This window comes from Pan troglodytes, chromosome 17 (genome assembly GCF_028858775.2).
Source record: "Pan troglodytes isolate AG18354 chromosome 17, NHGRI_mPanTro3-v2.0_pri, whole genome shotgun sequence".
Lineage (NCBI taxonomy): Eukaryota > Metazoa > Chordata > Mammalia > Primates > Hominidae > Pan > Pan troglodytes.
The window spans coordinates 20500816-20520589 of NC_072415.2; the positions used below are offsets into that span (position 1 = coordinate 20500816).

Genomic DNA, 19774 nt, shown 5'->3' on the forward strand with positions numbered 1-19774 from the left:
ATTAGGCAAACTGAAGCCTAGAAAAATGACGGGTTTTCAAATCTCAAGATTTTCATTTCCTGGTCATTCTTCCTTGAGGTGGTAAGGTCCAAAATTCATCAATATTTCCTATTTTCATAGATATTTACAGCATGTCACCAAGAAAAGAAATGGGTGTCTCTTAATAGACAGTCATGCCTCACTTAACCATGGGGATACGTTTTGAGAAATGCATTATTAGGTGATTTTTGTCATTGTGCAAACATCACAGCATGTACTTACATAAACCTAGACGGTAGAGCCAACACACCCAGGCTATATTATATGGCCTATTGCTCCTAGGCTACAAACCTGTGCAGCATGTGACTGTATTGGATACTATAAGCAGTTCTAACACAATGGTATTTGTGTATCAAAACGTAGAACAGGTACAGTAAAAATATGGCAATATAATCTTATGGGACCACTGTCATATATGTGGTCAGTTATTGACCAAAAACGTCATTATACAGGGTATGATTGTATTTTAAACCTACATATAACTTGCTTTTGAATTAAATAATTTAAAAAATATTTCTATGTTACATGATTCTTGAATAGCCCAAGTCGATAAAAGTATTCTGATTTCATTCTATGAACAGGAAGCGGGGGAGGATAGGCGGCCCTTTAATATTTTTGAACCCACGTATTTGTCTGTTGTGCCTCTGACAAAAGAGGGGAAAATCCTATGGTCTCTGTTTCAGGGGATTTCATGTAGAAGTATTTTATAAGCTTGACCTTTTTCATGTAAAATACCAGCTTTGTGACATTTAAATCTACTAGTGAAAATGAACAGGTTTCATTTACTAAGGGTCTAAGATCATAGAAGTCAATTTTATTGTTGAAGATTATAAAAAGAAATCATAAGAAGAAATGTGCCAGCAGAGACACACAAGACCATTTGAACAACCATCCACATTTGAACAACCTGATGTGTGTGGACAGGTGTGTGTGTGTGTGTGTGTGTCCGTGTCAAGACCCACATTGCAGAGAGCTGCTGCTCAGTGACTTCTCTGTCCCAGGGTTTTCCTTCACTTGGCATTCTTTATTACCCTTTCTCACCCTAAGGAGACAGATGGGCTCCACACTTGTGCTTTGCCAGAGATCATTACATCAGTTCTCAGCAATTCTCAGAGCTCCAAGTCCTGTGCCTTTCACAGCTGATGGTGAGGACTCCCTGGGTGGATGAGTTTGTGAGAAGTTGGCCTTCAATATTAAAATAATGAATAGGCTTTAATGTGATTCTTAAGAGCCATTCAACCAGGAAATGTTGGCTTAGATGCAAGAAGCAGTTTTCAGTGAGTTCTCATTTACATATGACTTTCCAACTGCATTTTCTTAGGAACACGGAAATCCAGCGGCTTGCCCAATCATTGAATTTAAACAATTGAATGAAAAACTTTTTCCCCTTGTTAATGTTAGGTATTCTGTACCAGGCAAACAAATACTACTCTTCCTGTGCCTTATAATTTTCTTCAAGGCCATAACCTCAAGTTATCAGAAGAAAAGGAAATCAATGAACTCAGGGACAGGACTGGGCCATCGTAGTGTATTCCTTAAAGCTTAGCAATCATAGTCAATATAGTAACCTAAACATGTGTTACTTATAGAATGCAGACTGAAAACATGTCACTCCATCCTCATGTAACCCCAAAACTATTGATAATGCTCTTTTTTCAGATGCCAATACAATCTTGCTGAGTTTCTCAGGATTCCACAGTAGCCACTAGTTCCTGTTGTAGGAAACACACCACCCCTATTGTAGTGTGTGTTACACATAGTACCAAAGTTTAAGCCAGACAGGAACACTGTCCTTGCATTTTTCTTGCATACATTTAATTCCCATTCAAGCACAGTACACTTTTGTACATGTACACTGTTTTATTAATGTCCAGAGCAATAAAAGTGCAAAGTTATGCCCATTTTCAGATGAGAATCTACTAAGGTCATCGTTCCCATGGAGCCTTGCACCTGCTTTCCCCTGGCAGTGAATGCATCGGTGCTGTCTGCTTTCATTCCAAAGATCTTTCTCCTTTATTTGATTTTTTAAAGCAAAAGCATATGCAAACACCCAAATACAATAAAATACAGAAAAAGTTAACATGTAGTCATTTTTTTGTTCTGAGTTTTATTAAAATGGAATATGTAGAAGACAAAGCTGCATCCATCTTTGACACCCAAGTGCAAACTTGCTCACCTCCTTACAGAACCAGTGTCATGAATTTGGTGAGTGTCCTTCTAGTTAATTTTTTTACGTTGTATGTTATGTATCCATAAACTATACGTAGGACCACTCTCTGTGTTTTTAGATTATATAAAAAGAGTGTCATCCAGGAAAAACCACTTCATTTCTTAAAACTCAATATTATATTTTCAAAATTGATTTATTTTCATTCATATAATCAGCACATAGCTGAATTTTAAAATTTAACCTCTATTTTTTTTAACGTGAGCTAAATTATTTTATAGTTAATTTGACTACTGGATATATTTGTACTTATTTCTGCAATTGTATATCTGTTTTTCATTTATCAGGCTTTTATTTGAAACAACTTCTTACTTTTATTTATTACATTTGTATGAAGTTAAAGTTCTTGAAAGGTGTCTTCCTGAGCTTGTTTTCATTTCATCCTCGAAGCGACCATTCTAGTCCCATTTTTGTCATTATCCTGAGAACCTAACTCATGTGTGATCCTGGGCAAGTTTCCCCTTCCCCGCCTCTCTTTCCTCATCCAGTTGGCCTCGCTCTATGGCCAGGGGTTTTAATTCCACATGCCAGTCATCTTTAATAATAACACTAACCACAGCAGTAATGACACATCCATTTACTGAAAGACTGCTATATTTTAGACAGCATTCCTGAAAAATAAGAGGCTGTGGATAAACACTAATTTCTAAACCAACTGCAAAATATACCCAAAAGTCAGATTTTTTTTTTTTTTTTTTTTTTTTTTTTTGAGAAGGAGTTTCGCTCTGTTGCCCAGGCTGCAGTGCAGTGGCGCAATTGCCGCTCACTGCAAGCTCCGCCTCCAGGGTTCATTCCATTCTCCTGCCTCAGCCTCCCGAGTAGCTGGGACTGCAGGTGCCCACCACGCCCAACTAATTTTTGTATTTTTAGTAGAGATGGGCTTTCACCTTGTTAGCCAGGATGGTCTCAATCTCCTGACCAGGTGATCTGCCTGCCTCACCCTCCCAAAGTGCTGGGATCACAGGCGTGAGCCACTGCACCTGGCCAAAAGTCAGATATTTTTTATTGCCCTGTTAGCTGGACTAATACTTTGTTATGACCAGCATCTTGATTGAGATTTCTCATTCTTTTTTTCCAAGTTTAGATGGGAAGTGAAAAAAAAAAATCCAACCATACTGAGAATCTCTGGTCTATGAGGTTGGGAATATCCTTGAAACTGTCATCCCTCAGACAGGATAGAGGTGTTACAATAAAGATGTCTTGCTCTTGATTCATGCTCATTCTGTTACTGTGGTGAGTTCTTGAATTGATCACTTTCAGATTCTTATCAATGGCAAGGTTCAGCTGTGGATATGATACTCTGAGCTGATAACTCATTAAATGTCCAAACAAACCCCCAAATGAACATCAAATCATAGTCATTCTTTCCATCTTTGTTTGCTTAGGATCCAAAACATTCTGGTAAAACCAACCTACCGCTTGTTAAGCTTTGATAAAAACAAAGAGAAAAAAATTTTCTAAATTCAAGCAAAGAAATGTTTGAGCAGGTTCATTTGATATAATAATATTTCTTGAACGTGTGGAACTTGAAAGAATTAGAAATGCACGAGCTTGAAATAGTAACTAGTTCTCAGTTTTTGAAGATTTTCCCAGAACTACTGGTGAATTGTTCTCTTCTAACATAAACATTTAGTGCCATAAATTTCCTCCTCAGCATTGCTCCAGCTGTGTCCCACAAATTTTCTTATGTTGTATTTTCATTTTCTTTCAGCTCAACGTATTATTTGAATTTTTTTCCTTGATACTTCCTCCTTAACCCATAGATTATTTAGAAATGTGTTATTTAGTCTCTAAGTGCTTGAAGGTATGTCTGTTATTTTTTCTGTCATTTATTTCTAGTTTGATTCCATGTGGTCAGAGAAGACAGTCTGTATTATTTCAGTTCTATTGTATTTGTTAAGATTTATTTTATGGCCCAGTATATGATCTATCTTGCTGTCTTGGTTCATTTTGTGTTGCTATAACAAAATATGGCAGACTGGGTAATATATAATAAACAGAAATGTATTGGCTAACAGTTCTGTATGCTGGAAAGTTCAAGATTGAGGGGCTGGCATGTGGTAAGAGCCTTCTTGCTGCATCTTAACACGGGAGAAATCATCACATGGCAGAAGGGCAAGGAAACGGTGAGAGAGAGAGACAAAAAGGGGCCAAACTAACCCTTTTATAAGAAACCCACTCCCATGATAATAGCATTAATCCAATCACAATAATGGTGCCCTCATAACCCAAGTAACTCCCATTAGGCCCCACCCCCAACACTACTGCATTGGAGATTAAGTTTATCACACATGGACTTTGGGGAACACATTCCAATCACAGCGCATAGTAAATGCTTTGTGAGCATTTGAAAAGAATGTATATTCTACTGTTACTGAGTGAAGTGTTCTATAAACTACTAAGTTGTTCTACATATTTTCTGATTTTCTGTCTAGATGTTCTAGCAGTTGATGAGAGAGGTGTTGAAGCCTCCAACTACAATAATAGATTTACCTATTTCCTTTTTTGGTTCTATCAGTTTTTGCTTCACATATTGATACAGAAGGGGGCAGAGAAGTGCTGAGAAGGGAAGGGCATGCTCCCAGGTGAGGGCTCCACCCCCAAGCCTGTGCCCATGGACCTAGGTGAGGGCAGGCATTTCCGTTTTCCTGCCTAAATGTTGCATTTCCCAAGACCATTCTGGCCTGCCATGCCCTCATCCTGTGCCTATAAAGACCCTAAGACCCTAGCAGGCCGGGACACAAACAGCTGGTGTTGAGAGGAACATATTGGCAGAAGAACACACAAGTGGCTGGACATCAAGAAGACGTCCAAAGGAGCACGCTGGCAGAAAAGCACACAGACAGACACCGGCAGGCCATCGACTGGCGGAACAACATGGAGTTTGGCGGGGTGGTTGGAGGAGAGCCGGCCCGACTCCAGCGGAAAACCACCTTCCCACTCCATCTCCCTTCTGGCTCCCCCGTCTGCTGAGAGCTACTTCCACTCAATAAAACCTTGCATTCATTCTCCAGTCCCACGTGTCCTCTGATTCTTTTGGTACACCAAGGCAAGAAACCCTGGGATACAGAAAGCCATCTGTCCTCGTGATAAGGCAGAGGGTCTAATTGAGCTGACTAACACAAGCTGCCTACAGATGGCTAAACTAAAAGAGCACCCTGTAACACACGCCTACTGGGGCTTCAGGAACTGTAAACGTTCACCCCTAGGCACTGCTGTGGGGTCAGAGCCCCACAACCTGCCCATCTGCATGCTCCCCTTAGGGGGTTGAGCAGCAGGGCACGGAAGAAGTGAGCCACACCCCCATCACACACCCTGCAAGGGGGACAAGGGAACTTTTCTCATTTCAGTATGTTGCAGCTCTGTTGCTTGATGCATAAATGTTTAGGATTGCTATGTTTTCTTGGTGGATCGACCTTCTGTCATTATATAATGTCCTTTTCTGTACCTGGTGATTTTCTATACTCTGAAGCATACTTTCTCTGATTTATAAAAAGAATTCCTGAAAAGAATTTCTGTTTTCTTTTAATTAATGTTTCCATGGTACATCTTTTTTCAAACTTTCATTTTTAACCTACTTATATTGCTATTAATAAAAGAGAGTTCAGACAGTAGATAGTTGGGACATAGTTTAAATCCACTCTGCCAATCTCTGTCTTACAATTGGTAAATTCACATCATTTACATTTATTGTAATTACTCATATGCTCAAGTGTAAGTCTGCCTTTTAATTTTCTTTGTGTTTTTTCTGTTCTTTTATTTCTCTTTTCTTCTTTTTCTTGCTCACCTGTGGGTTACTTAACTTTTTAGAATTCCATCTTTATATATTTGTAGTATTTTGACTATATCTATGTGTGTGTATTTTTAATAATTCCTCTAAGTATGATATTGTACATATATAATTCATCAAAGACTATTGGTGTTGACATTTTACCAATTTGAGTGAACTGTAAAAACCTTACTTCCTTTTAAGTCCCTTTGCCCTCCTCCATTTGTAATATAATTTACTAAGTATTTCCTCTGTGTACATTTGGAACCATACCAGAAAATTTTTGCGTTGTAATTTTGACTTCAAAGTCAAACATAATTTAGAAAACTTAAAAATAGAAAAAAATCCATTTACAAGTTTTTTTTTTTTGCTTTTTCCATGTTCTTTTATCCTTCCTAATGTTACCAAGATTCTGCTTTTGATTTCCTTTCAGTTTCAAGAACTTCTATTAGCCATTCTTTTAGGATAGGTCTGCTGGTGACAAATTCTCTTCATTTTACTATATCTGAGAGTGAGTTAATTTTTTTTTGATAAGTTCATTTCTAAAGGCTATTTTGGCTGAATATAGGACTTCAGTTTCTTTTCTTTTATCACTGGAAAAATTTGTGTCATGTCCTTCTGGCTTCCATTGTTTCTGATGAGAAATCTGTCATTTAAATTATGTTTTTTTTTTCCTCTTGCTGCTTTAAAGATTTTTTTGTTTGCATTTAGTTTTCACAAATTTGATTTTATTGTGTCTTAGAAACTATTGCTTTGGGTTTTTATTGTTTGGGATTCACTCAGCTTCTTAAATCTTTAGGTTTATGTCTCTTGCTGAATTTGGAAAATAGTCATTACTTGTTTGAACACATTTTCAGCCCCATTCTCTTTCCTCTCTTCTTCCCAGACTTTCATTACATCAGTATTAGATCTTTTGTTATAGTACCACAAATCTCTGAGGCTCTGTTTATTTTGTTTTTTTGAAACAAAAGTTTTTTTCTCTATTGTTAGAATTGGGTAGTTTGAATTGTTTTATCTTTGATTCATCTGGTTCTTTCTTCTGTTTTCTCCATTCTTCTGCTGAACTCAGTTATCATATATTTCAATTCTAAAATTTCTGCTTGTTTCTTCTTCATTTCTTCGTATTTTTTTCTATTTCTTTGTAGAGACTTTGTATTTTTTATTTGTTTAAAACATGTTCATAATTTTCTGTCAAAGTGTTTTTATAATGGCTTCTATAAAATCCTTGTTAGATAATTTCAACATCTCTGTCATCTCAGTGTCGGTATATTTTAATTGTCTTTTTTCATTCAAGTTGATATTTTCCTGGTTCATGATATGATGAGTGATTTTCATTTGTATCCTGGCTAATACACACACACACAAACACACACACACACACACACACACACATACACATATATACATGCAAATAATATTGTATTACTTCATGCTATTACTGTCATTTCTTTTCTATGTATGTTATAAGCCCCACAACACACTGTTAGTGTGTTTTGTTATTCGGTTCTCTTTTAAAGATAAGAAAAGTTTCTACTTTATTTAACTGCATTTTTATTTGTTCTAGCACACTTTTTTCTTTGTATACATCTAAATTTCCATCTGCTGTCATTTTTTTTTTTTTAAACAGAGTCTCCACTGTCACACAGACTGAGGTGCAAAGGCATAATCTCGGTTCACTGAAACCTCTGCCTCCTGGATTCAAGCAATTCTCCTGCCCAGTAGCTGGGACTACAGGCGTGCCCCAGCACTCTTGGCTAATTTTTGTATTTTTAGTAGAGACGGGGTTTCCCCATGTTGGCCAGGCTGTTCTTGAACTCCTGACCTCAAGTGATCCACCCATCTCAGCTTCTGAAAATGCTGGGATTACACTTGTGAGCCACCGCGCCTAGCCTCCATCTGCTATCTTACTCTTTCTTTCTAAAAAAAAATGTCCTCGATATTTTTGGCGGTAAATTCTCTCAGCTTTTGTTTGTCTAAAATCTCTTCATTCTGCCTCATTTTTCTAAGACATTTTCACTGGATATAGAATTCTTGGTTGACTGATGTTTATTTTAGTACTTTAAAGATGTCTCTCCATTTTCTTTAGGCTTAGTTAACTTCTGATGAGAAGTTGTCTATAATTCTTATATATTTTTTTTCTGTGTGTAAGTTGTTCCTTTTGAAACTTTCTGGCTCTCTTCAAGATTTTATCTTTCATTTTTGGTTTTCTATAGTTTCATTATGATGTAGACAGGTATATATTTTTTTAATCCTGCTTCAGTTTTCTTGAGCTTCTTCAATCTGTAATTAGTTGACTCTCATTAACTAAAAAATAATTATCAGTCAGTCTTTTTAAATATTTCTTCTGCCTATTCTCCTCTCCACCTTCTCCAATTTTAGGTATTTTATGTTGTCCCATAGCCTTATATGTTTTGCTGTATTTTTTCTCTTTGTTCTTTCTTTGTGTTTCACTTTGCTTAATTTCTATTTACTTATCTTTAGGTTCACTGATGTTTTATTTTGATATGTCCAGTTTGCTGATAAACTCATTGAAAGAGTTCTTCATCTCTGATACTATGTTTTTCACTTCTAACATTTTCATTTGACTCTTGTTATAGTTTATATCTCTCTGCTGACATCCACCATCTGTTCATGCATTATTGTCTACTTGTTGTACTATAGTTTTTTAGCATATTTAACATCTGTACTTACATATTTATTTATTAAAATATTTAACATCCTTATGATAGTTCCAATATCAGATCATTTCTGGGCCAAGCTCTGTTGAATGCTTATCAGCACTGCTACAGCAAAATGTGGTGGTATAAATGCTGGCCATCATTATCAAGAAAGGAAAATGCAGTGTGAAGATAGAAAACGAAGAAATAAACCTATCATATTTTAAAACACTATGATCATAGAAAATTCAACAAAACCCAACCGAAATAATAAGAGTTTTTGGCAAGGTCAAATTTCAAAAAATTAGCATGTTTCAAAAATTTATTCATAATTCAAAAATTAATAGCATTAACAACAATCAACTGGAAAATATTCTTAAAAAACAAAATGCCATTCAGAATTGTGACAATATCTGTAAAGCATCAGGAATTAGCAAATAATGAATAAAAGCAATTTGGAAAAATATTAAAATTTAATTCAACTTTGTACAACAGAATCTGAATAAATAGAGAGTTAGTCATGTTCTTGGATGGACTTTTTGAAAATATCAATTCTCCCAACATTGTTTCATAGCTTCAAAACATCAATCAAATGCCAGATATATTTTTAAGGCACTTGTTAAACTTATTCTAAAATGGTTTAGGACATAATATTCTACTATGTAATAGTCTATGAAGGGTTAAGTCAACTTTAAAAAAGAGGAGCACAGAGTGGGATCTTGCTCTATGAGCCACTAAGATAAGCTTCAAAGACACAGTAATAAAAACAGTATGGCACCAGATAAGAATAGACAAACAGGCCAATGAAATGGCATAAAAAGTCGCAGACAAGATCCCTTGTATATGGGAACTTAATATATGATAAAAGTAGCAGTATAGATCAATAAATAAAGGAACATTCAGTAGACATTTCAATGGTGTAGTGGTAAACCAGTCCCCTAAAGGAAAAAATACTTGATTTATTGATAATTCCCATGGTATAAAAACTCCCAGCACGGCCTATTTCAAACTGCCAACAATTTAGCAACCAGCTTACAAAATTCCTCAATATTTAACAATTGGCTCTTGCCACATGGCACAAGCTGCTCCAACACATCCCTGGGTGGCTTTCTTTATGGAGGAAAATAAAACCAGATTCTTACCCAACATCATTTAGAAAGAGGTGTTGCAGATGGGCAAAAGACCTAAGAAATGGAGATATTAACTATAAAATAATCAAATAATGTAGAAGAATGCAGTATTAACTTCTGGAGGAGGAACGGATTTTTAAACATAACCTTAGATCCTTTTGTGGATCATAAGCATGATGATTGGTTTTTCACACTAACGTGTGAAATGTGCCTCCTTAAAGCCTTATTATAGCATTGGCATATTACCCATTGAAGGTGAAAAAAAACATAACATAACCTTAAAGCAGAAAACCATAAGGCACAACGATTACATTAAAATTAAAAATTCATGTCCAGTGAAGGATACCATGGACAAGACAAGCAGGTATGAAAACATAAGAGAGGATATTTGCAATCAATACACTAAAAAAAGAGGCTAATATCTCTGCTAGCTAGGAATCTATCAAGAATAAGTAAAAGACGACACAACCAAAAAATATGTAACAAGTAATTCATGGAAGAAAAGTCCAAAAGGCTGACAAACATACAAAAAGATATTCAAAATTATTAGTGATTAGGAAACCATAAACTAGAATGATAACATTTCTTTGCACTTAAATGAGAAATGTCAATTGAAAAAGTGAGAAAATGAAAATATTGTTGAAAATGTAGGAATGTAAGAATCTCATGGGCTGTTGGTGAAAATATAGACAGAGCAGCCACTTTGGAGATTAATCCGGAAGTACTTAGTCAATCTAAGTATGTTTATACCCAATGACCCCGCAACTCCACCAGAAATATATTTTCTAGACTATATACCACTTCTGGGTATGTATTCTAGAAAAATTCTAACACACTCTTATAAAATAACAAGCATTAAAACCTGTTATTTGCATAGGCATAAGAGGCAAAGTAGGTGTTCATTCCTGGATGAATAGGACAGCAACATGGCTATATATTAAAAACATAACTAAGTGAAAAAAGTAAAAAAATACCATGAGCACAATCCCTTCATGTAAATTAAAAGTGTATGCACACAAAACAACATAGTTTTTATGAGAAGACATACAAATAATCAGATACACATAAACCACCTTATAATTGCGGCATACAGAGAAGGGAGAAATGGAAGCATGGAATGAGATCCTGTACAGGCCAACAATACCACGAGAACTCAAAGCTCGACACCTGAAGTCCCAAACAGACAAAAGAACCATCATGCGGATGATGGGTTAAAATTGTTCTACGTGGTTCTGGGAGGACATAACTAGAGTAAGAGGCTAAATATCTAAGGGATCATAGATTTTTGCTTAATAAGAAGAAAAGAGGTTTCTTGATGAAGCAATGAGTTCCTCTATATTGGAGATGTACATTAGTTGCTGAATGATCACTTAGTAGATGTTTTGGACCTAAATCTTGTGCACCTTCTCAGAGTCCCATAACTGCCTCCTGCTGTCCAAAAACATTTCCCACTTCCTGGGGCCATTTCTGCCATGATCCCTGAGCAGATTGGTGTCTGAGTTGCACCCTGGGCTCCAAGGCTCATGTGCCCAAAGGCCAAGCCCACGTGTGTCAAACCACCACTCCTCTTCCAGATATGAATCAACGTGATCTCATGTGTCTTGGACTTTCACCAAACAGCCAGTGTTGCTACTGGGAAATGTGAGGGAAATATCTTGCCTCATGGTGAACCTTGACTAGTAAGAACTGGGAGAAGGGAGATAGCTTAGCAGACAAACTTGTTTGCTTTCTTTCGTCTGTGAAATACCCCCAAAGAAGTCATTAATTTCAGCAACCTCTCGGAGAAATGCTCTGTGCCCTGTGGACACACCTGCCAAGCCACTGCTGAGTTTCTTCATGGCTGTCGTGAAGCAGCAGCCAGCACACCCAACCGCATGGCTCCTCTCATTCCCTTGTCTTGTTTCCTTGTACACACCTTTGGATTTTTACCTGCCAAGTTAAGGGCTAGTGCTTTAATCCTTGACTCTGGCTCTGCTTTCTAGAAGACCTTGCTAAGGAGCAAAAATGTTGTCTGGTGGACTCAAGCTGGATGTGGTGATCTGTGAGGCCACTTACACCTCCAGGGGTCTAAGGTTCTACAACTGTGGCCTCATCTTCTGAACAGCAAGATTTCCCACAGGGCTCCTAATGCAATAAATCTTTTGCAAAACTGTGAATATAGGCTACCCATCTCCACTTTCCTTACCTCACATCAGATCATTAAGCTCTTCTTTATCCTTTAGGTGTCAGGGACCAAGTGAAGCTTTCAATATTTGCCAAGAGTGATGACCAGTATGTTATTACATGTAGTACTCCAAGTTCCTGCAGCCCTCCTGAAGAATGATGAAATATTAAGGATCAGTTTTTGATAAGAATACTTAAATGAGAGTCAAGACTGTGGATGGCTCTATATCCATTGATGACTAATATGTGTGTTTTTGGATAAGCTATTGAACTCTTTGTTTTTTCTGCCTTTAAAACTAGACAACATAGTGCTTGCGTGAACATATCATAGAATCGCAATGTAGGAGCTAGAAGCCTGCTACCTCTGACAGATGGGGCCGAGGAGAGGATTGGATAACTTCCAGGAGGAACTAGAGAGATGCAAGGAGTGAGAAGACAGGGAGCTGGCAAGTCTGAGCTCAAGGTTTTTATCTAGAAAAGAAGCTGAGTTTGCCTGCATACAGAGTGGGTGAGACAATGTGTTTTAAAATACCTACAGGATGCTTGGCAGATGGCAGGTGTTCACCAAGGAATAGTTAAATTTGATTCTATGCATTTTTTTTACAATAAGGAGGAGAGATAACATGTATATGATCTTGTTCAGTGAGTGTTGGAATAGACACAGCCGTGCGGAGCCCTAAGGACTGATCATCAGGCCAAGACTGAGGACCTCAGCACAACCTTCGGGGAAATCGTGTGGGGAGAGCCTCGATGATAAAGATGTTAGAAATTACCTGGAGGGATGCTTATGCCATGGTTCTGCTGATAAGAACAAAAGAGTGCATCTGGACCTTTGATTGTTTAGCAATGGAGCAAATTATGACTTGCTTTGAAAGAACTTGCTGGTTGAAAGCTGCTGGCTAGACTTCTTAACCATGCCATGAAATGGGACAGTGGTCCTGATCTGATGAGGAACTTGAGAGTAAAACAGTTGCTGGGGACAAGATGATTGCAACTTGGGTTTCAGATTCTTATATTTCAGACAACACTAGATAAAATGTAGAGAAACTAGAGAGATCACACAGGAGGCTAATTATTGGATTCTTCAAGAAAATGGTGATTATGAATTCCCAACACAGGGAAAAAGCCCTTTCTGCAGAATGATGAGTTTTTTAAGGATTGGCTTTTGAAAAGAATATTTAAATGGCAGTCAGGAGACTGGATAGTTTCAGATCCATTGATGACTAATATGTGTGTTTCTAAGTCAGTCACTGAACTCTTTGTTTTTCCATTTTTAAAACCAGACAACATAGTACTTGCCCAAACATAGCAGAGAATCATAACATAGGAAGCTAGAAGGGTGCCACCTCTCGCAGATGGGACAGAGAAAAGACAGAACAAATCTAAACAGATGCAATTGTTATAATAGAACCTCCAGGGTGTGGGATGTAGGTCAAGGAAGCAGGGCCTGTGTGTTTTACTATCAACCTTGTCTTCCAAAGACAGTGTTTCTGGGAAAAGTGGCAACCTTGTCCAAGCGGCATTGTAGTGCTGACTTTTTGTTGAGTTGCTTTCCTTACAAGCTCATTCCTCAGGGATCAAGTGCTCCTGGGTTCTGGTTGCCTTTATATCCATCCTTCCCTTTCCTATTCCCCTCCCGCCCGCCACCCTTTTAAAAGCTGCTCTGGGAACAGGACCTATTTCCAAGCAATTTTGCATACACTCGACCTCTTCTAACATTTTAGATTGTTTTTGCCAGGCTCAGTTTGGGAAGCTTTTCAAAATAAAAGAGTCATCTCTCCTGTGTAGTTCTGCTCTCTTGAGAGCAAAGAAGGGAGGCCTTTGCTCTCTAATTATGAGCAATTCCTATTCCAGAGATTTCAGGCCCAGGAGGAGGGAAATAGGAACCCCCTGCCAAATAGCCTGGGCCTGAAGGGCTGAATGGGGCCTGTTCATATTTGTGTCTCCAGTTACCTGCAGAATGTCTGGAGAAGACCTTCAGTAAGATGAGGGGTGTGCACTTTACTACCCACATTTAGAGAAATATGTAGGAATTGTTTACAGGGCTGTGACTAATAATCTGCCAAACATTAAAGTAGGGTTGCATTTATTTAAAGCAAAAGTTTTAAAAACACGCAATAAATAAGAGAAAAAGGCACAATCACCCTCCTAAATAATAAAATTAGCAATATTTAATTACCTGTATTCACACTGAAATGAACAGTATTAACATGCTCATTTAAATTAAGACTGGTTTATTTAATTTACATTTATGAGTATATTTAATGGAAGGCAAGGGATACATGGCTAGCTTTCAAGAGGGGAGCCAGGGAATCTTTTGATGCCTGATGCCCCAGAAGGAGTACAGCAGATGCCTCCGAAACAATGCAGACAAACATTCCTGGCCTAGTGGCCTTTGTTCCATGTGGCCACAGTTCACCCCCTGCTCAGGACCCTGGGTTTGGGCCAGGAGGTGGCCCAGAGGGTGCTGAGACAGCCTGGGTGGGACAGAGCCCGAGGCCCTCATGACCAGAGGCTGAGGCCTGAGCCTAGGGTCACAGTGAACTTTAGCAGACCCCACGCTCAGGGCTCACTAACGTCAGCAAGGACAAGATCAGAGGTGAGGCTGGGCCCCATACAAGGGTGCAGGGTAGTGGCTGATGGCTGCTGAGTCCCCTAGTAATGACCACAGACACTACTTCAGCACTGCTGGCCATTTTTGGGACAAAATTTTTTTAAAGTATAATTAATTAGGATTCATTGCTCCCTCCCTCCCTTTAGTAATTATATTTTATGTTTTCCCTCCCCACAAGATTCTGGAAGATCCTGAAGTGGATGCCATGAAAAAGCAAAAACGCAAAAAAGAGGGTCAGACAAAGGCTCCAGTAGGCAGACCTCAGGTCTTCGTCATGCCCAGGGGGTGAAGGCCATCACAGAGAACCAGCAGACAGTGGGCTCCTAGCACAGGTGAACTCTGACTAATGATAACAACGGCTCACACTGGCCGGGGGCTTCTCTGTGCCGGGCACTACTGTGATGGTCCTATGCACAGTCACTCATTCAATACTCCCATCAAAACTTTGAAGTGAGCGTTTTTTGTTGACCCTGTTTTATAGGTAAGGAAGGTGGGGTGGAGAGGGTAAGGGAACACGCCCAGGGTTACAATTCTTACAAGAAAGGATGAGCTGTGATGGGAACCCAGAGCTGACTTGAGAGCTGGATTGCCGACACCACCCAGCAGTCCTTCTTGTGCATGTGATATTGGGGTATTATGCCATGTGCTTACTCCGTGACCCAAAGCAAGTCACTTACTCCTCCCATATCTTCACTTTCTCATCACTGAAAGAAGTGGGCAGGACATAAGAGAGTGGGTGGGCTGTGGAAAGGGCATGAGCCTGCTGCAGGGCACCTGCCATTCAGTAGCTGGGTGGCCTAGAAATTGCCTATACCTCTCTGTGCCATATCTCAGTTAATCTACACAGATCCTGGGGAAGGTGCTACTAGTATCTCTATTTTATTTATGAAAATAGCAAGGTGCAGAAATGGGAGGGAGGTCCAGCAAGATGAGGCACCTGTAGTTGTCTGAATTATTCCAAACCCCAAATTTAAATATGAAAGCATTTGTCCTCTTCTAATATTCTGTGATTCTTACATCTGTTAAACCTACCTTGAAGAATTAGTAGGAGGATTAAATGAGGCAATACTATTGAAAGAGCTTTGAAACTAAAAACCACCATGCAAATAGGAGGTCTAGCTGGGGCAGAGAAGGTGCATCATAGCTCTCCAGCATGTGATGAATTTGCACATGTTTCAGGGCCAGAAGCACTCAGGTCTAGGTGGGAGAAGTAAAGGAAAACAGGTATTCCGCTCAAGTTACACTCCAAGTGTTGGGGACCTTCAAAGGAAAAGAATGCAAAATTATGAATACAAAATTGCTAGGACTCTTCTTCTGGCTTTGAAAGGAGCTCATGGAAGTGAGGAATTATGAAACTGAAGCTCCATCAGCTTCAAGATATCCATGTTTGTGGATTAAAATAATAAATGTTATTAAAATGTCCACAGTACCCAAGGCAATATACAGATTAAATGCCATCCCTATCAAAATTCCAACGGTATTTTCACTGAAATAGAAAAAACAATTCTAAAATTTGTATGGAACCAGAAAAGACCCTTAGTTGCCAAAAAATAAAAAATGTTGAGAAAGTAAAACAAAGTTGGAAGCATCACACTGTCCAGTTTCAAACTATATTGTAAAGCAAGAATAAACAAACAGTATGGTACTGTTATAAAAATGGCACATAGACCAATGAAACAGAATAGAGAGCCCAAAAATAAACTCATGCATATATGGTTACCTAATTTTCAACAAGGCTACCAAGAAGACACAATGGGGAAGGATAGTCTCTTCAATAAATGGTGTTGGGAAAAATGAATATCCACATGCAAAAGAATGAAGGTGCGTTATCTAACACCATACACAAAAATCAAAACTTAAGACCATAAAACTCTTAGGAGGAAACACAGGGGGAAAGCCCCTTGCTATTTTCCTTGGCAAGCATTTTTTTTAAAAATATATCTCACCCAAAGCACAGGCAACAAAAGCAAAAATAGACAAGTGAAGTTACATCAAACCAAAAAGTCTCTGCACAGCAAAGGAAATAATCAACAAAATGAAAAGGCAGCCAATGGATTAGGAGGAATTATTTGAAAACCATGTATCAGATGAGGGGTTGATATCTAAAAAATAAAAGCAGCTCAAACAACTCAGAAGTATAAACACAAATAACCCCGTTAAAGTATGGGAGAAGGACTGGAATGGGCATTTCTCTAAAGAAGATGTACAAATGTCCAGTGGCTATGTGGAAAGGTGCTCAGCATCACTCATTATCAGGGAAAGGCACATCAAAACCACAAGGACATCTTGCCTCACACCTGCTAGGATGGCTTTTACCAAAAAGACAATAGATGAGTATTGGCAAGCATGTGAAGAAAAGGGAACCCTTGTTCATGTTTGGTGGGGATGTAGATTTGTGCAGCCACTGTGAAAACATATGGAAGTTCTACGAAAATTAAAAATACAACTACCATATGACCCACCCACTCGTCTTCTAGGTATATATTCAAAAGAGATGAAATCACGACCTTGTAAAGGAATCTGCACTTCCATGTTCACTGCTGCATTACTCACGACAGCAAAGATATGAAAGCACAACCTATGGGTCCATGAAGGGATGAATGGATAAAGAAATTGTTATACATACACACACAAATGGAATATTATTCAGCCTTAAAAAAGAAGGCTGACACCATAGATGAACTTGGAGGACATTATGGTAAATGAACGAAGCCAGGCACAGAAAGACAAGTACTGCATGACCTCTCTTACATGTGGAATCAAACAAAACAAAACAAAACAAAACACCTCAAATACATAGAAACATAGAGTACAACAGTGGTTACCAAGGGAAGGGGATGGGGAGATGGAAATCAAAGGATACAAACCTGCAGTTATATAGGATAAATAGGGCTAGAAATCTAATGCATAGCACAGGGAGCATAGTTAATAACATTCTATTGCAGACTGGAAATTTGCTAAGAGAATAGGCTTTAGGTATGTTTACTATAAAAAAAATGGTAACTATGTGAGATGATGGATATGTCAGTTAGCTTGAATATAGTGACCATTTTACTATGCATATGTATATCCAAACATCATATTGTATACCTTAAATATATACCTTTAAAAAAAATCCAATCTGCTAAAGAAAAAACAAACAAACTGATTTCAAGGTTTGCAATGACTCATGCCAAGAGCCACACATGGAAAGGAAGAGCAGATGGTTTGTCCCAGAGGTGTGGTCGCTGAAAGCGCCATGTAGGGAAAATAGGAGGCCCCAGGCTGAGAATGTTATGTGTGATTCTAAGAGAATGAATTCGATTTTTGAAACCAAAATCACTTTAGGAAGTTTTATGCTCAGCCCAGCGTTGCTTCCATGGCTCAAAACTTCCTTTGTGGAGAAACTATAGACCCTAAAGTAGGTTCTGTCAAATGCTAAGCCATGGCCAGCCTGTGAATGGTGCTGAAATTTGTGGTACAAAATAAAATCATTTTGAGCTGAACCTAGTGATAAAAGTAGGTGAACAACCTGGGCAATAACATTTTGGGGCAACAGAAATGAAAGAAGTATGAAGTACTAAACAGATTTTCTTTTGTGGTTAATATACTCATTCTGATAATATTTTCCACAAAGGGACAGAGGTCAACTTTCAGAAGATATCCAGTAGCTCCTAAAATTGCTCTACGTATTTGGATGCTGCATCTCTGGTGTGCTTCCTTAAAAGGGAAATAACAGTGTGACATTTAATGAGTAATGAAATGATCCTAATATTCCATTTCCTCATAAAGATGTAGTGTTAATAATAATACCGACTCCTAAGGTTGTCATGAAGATTAAATGACAGAATGTATGTGGAGCACTAAGCGCAGTGCCTGGGATATATTAAGTGCTTAATAAATAAATATTAACTAATTAATATGTTGGTGTTCAGCATCTTCCATTTTCAATTCACTCTGCTGGGAGCATTTAAAAATTATCTTATTTAACATGCTCATAACCATCCCAAAAGAGATTATAATCTACCTTTTGCAAATGAAGAACCCCAGTCTTGGAGACGTTGAAAATCTTCCCAGTATCAGGAGTAAGTGGTGAGCAGGAATTCAGCCCTACAGAGGCTCCATGTCCAATGCTCTTTCTATTCTTTCTCATGCATTGTTTTTGAGCTATGTCCAGCGTAGATCCATGCAACTCTGTAGGTGCGGATGGACAAGGTGTTTCTCTCTCACATGACAGAGGAGGGGTTCCCCTCGCCTACCAAACTGGGGAACTAAACTTGAACCTACATCTACTGCTTTCCAGTCAAGAGTTCTTTCTAAAGTGATGCGCACACTCTCTCGGAGCTGAGAATGTTATGTGTGATTCTGAGAGAATAAATCAGATTTTTGAAACCAAAATCACTTTAGGAAGTTTTTTGCTCAGCCCAGCCTTGCTTCCATTGCTCAGAACTTCCTTTGCGGAGAAACTGTAGACCCTAAAGTTCTGTCAAATGCTAAGCCATGGCCAGTATGGCCAGACCAAGTCAACAAAGTTCATTGCTGGATTTCCAAACTGAAAGTCATAATTTGCAATCCTCACTTATTTCCTGAGATGTAGTTCCAAAACATTCATGCAATAACAGGAGATGAGCCTGGAAATTTTATTTACTGGGAAATCTTTATGATGAGCAGCAAATCATTTGGTAAGATGTCTTATCATCAGGATCCATTGTAAAGCATTTATGGAAAATGAATTTCTCTTTAGAAAAGATCTGCCAGTATCATATGCATGCTCTGGCTACAACTTTCCACTTCAGATTTCTATTCTTCTATATTTATTTAGAGTCTCTTCTGCTCAGAAGGCAATGATCTTTGCTTGATGATGAACTGTGTGAAATCCTCCCCAAGAAGTAGTCTTCGATGGAGTCACTTCTGCTCTGTTAGGAGGCACTTCACCATGTCTCTATTACTATACTTAGACAATGTTACCTGGGTAACTCCTGGTAACAGGTCATTTGCAACCCACAGATTATGACATCTCTATCGCCCACAAACCATTGTATATGATTCTTCCATTACCATAGAGGTGAAAAATTTAAAGTCACTGCTCATTTTTAAGTCCCTATATAACGATCCCTGTGTGTGGATGCTTCTAGTGTTTAGACTGTTGGACAAATGGTTTTCTACTCTATTTACTTTTGGAGACTGGAGTTCATC

At 38.3% G+C, this 19774-nt stretch overlaps 1 long non-coding RNA gene and 1 other non-coding gene across 2 annotated transcripts in view; one reads left to right on the forward strand and one right to left on the reverse strand.

Moving 5' to 3' along the window:
* The window catches only part of LOC107969432 (uncharacterized), a 41295-nt gene extending 21747 nt beyond the window's left edge, over window positions 1-19548 (reverse strand). Inside the window, exons 1-2 of the long non-coding RNA XR_008540663.2 lie at window positions 18606-19548; window positions 12008-12134 (exon numbers count right to left, since the gene is read on the reverse strand). This is a non-coding gene — a long non-coding RNA (uncharacterized LOC107969432). The remainder of the gene's footprint in view (window positions 1-12007; window positions 12135-18605) is intronic.
* LOC112206308 (small nucleolar RNA U13) lies at window positions 9975-10077 on the forward strand. The gene has a single exon (XR_002940540.3). It is a non-coding gene; the product is annotated as a small nucleolar RNA U13 (small nucleolar RNA).
* Window positions 19549-19774: the final 226 nt, after the last annotated feature.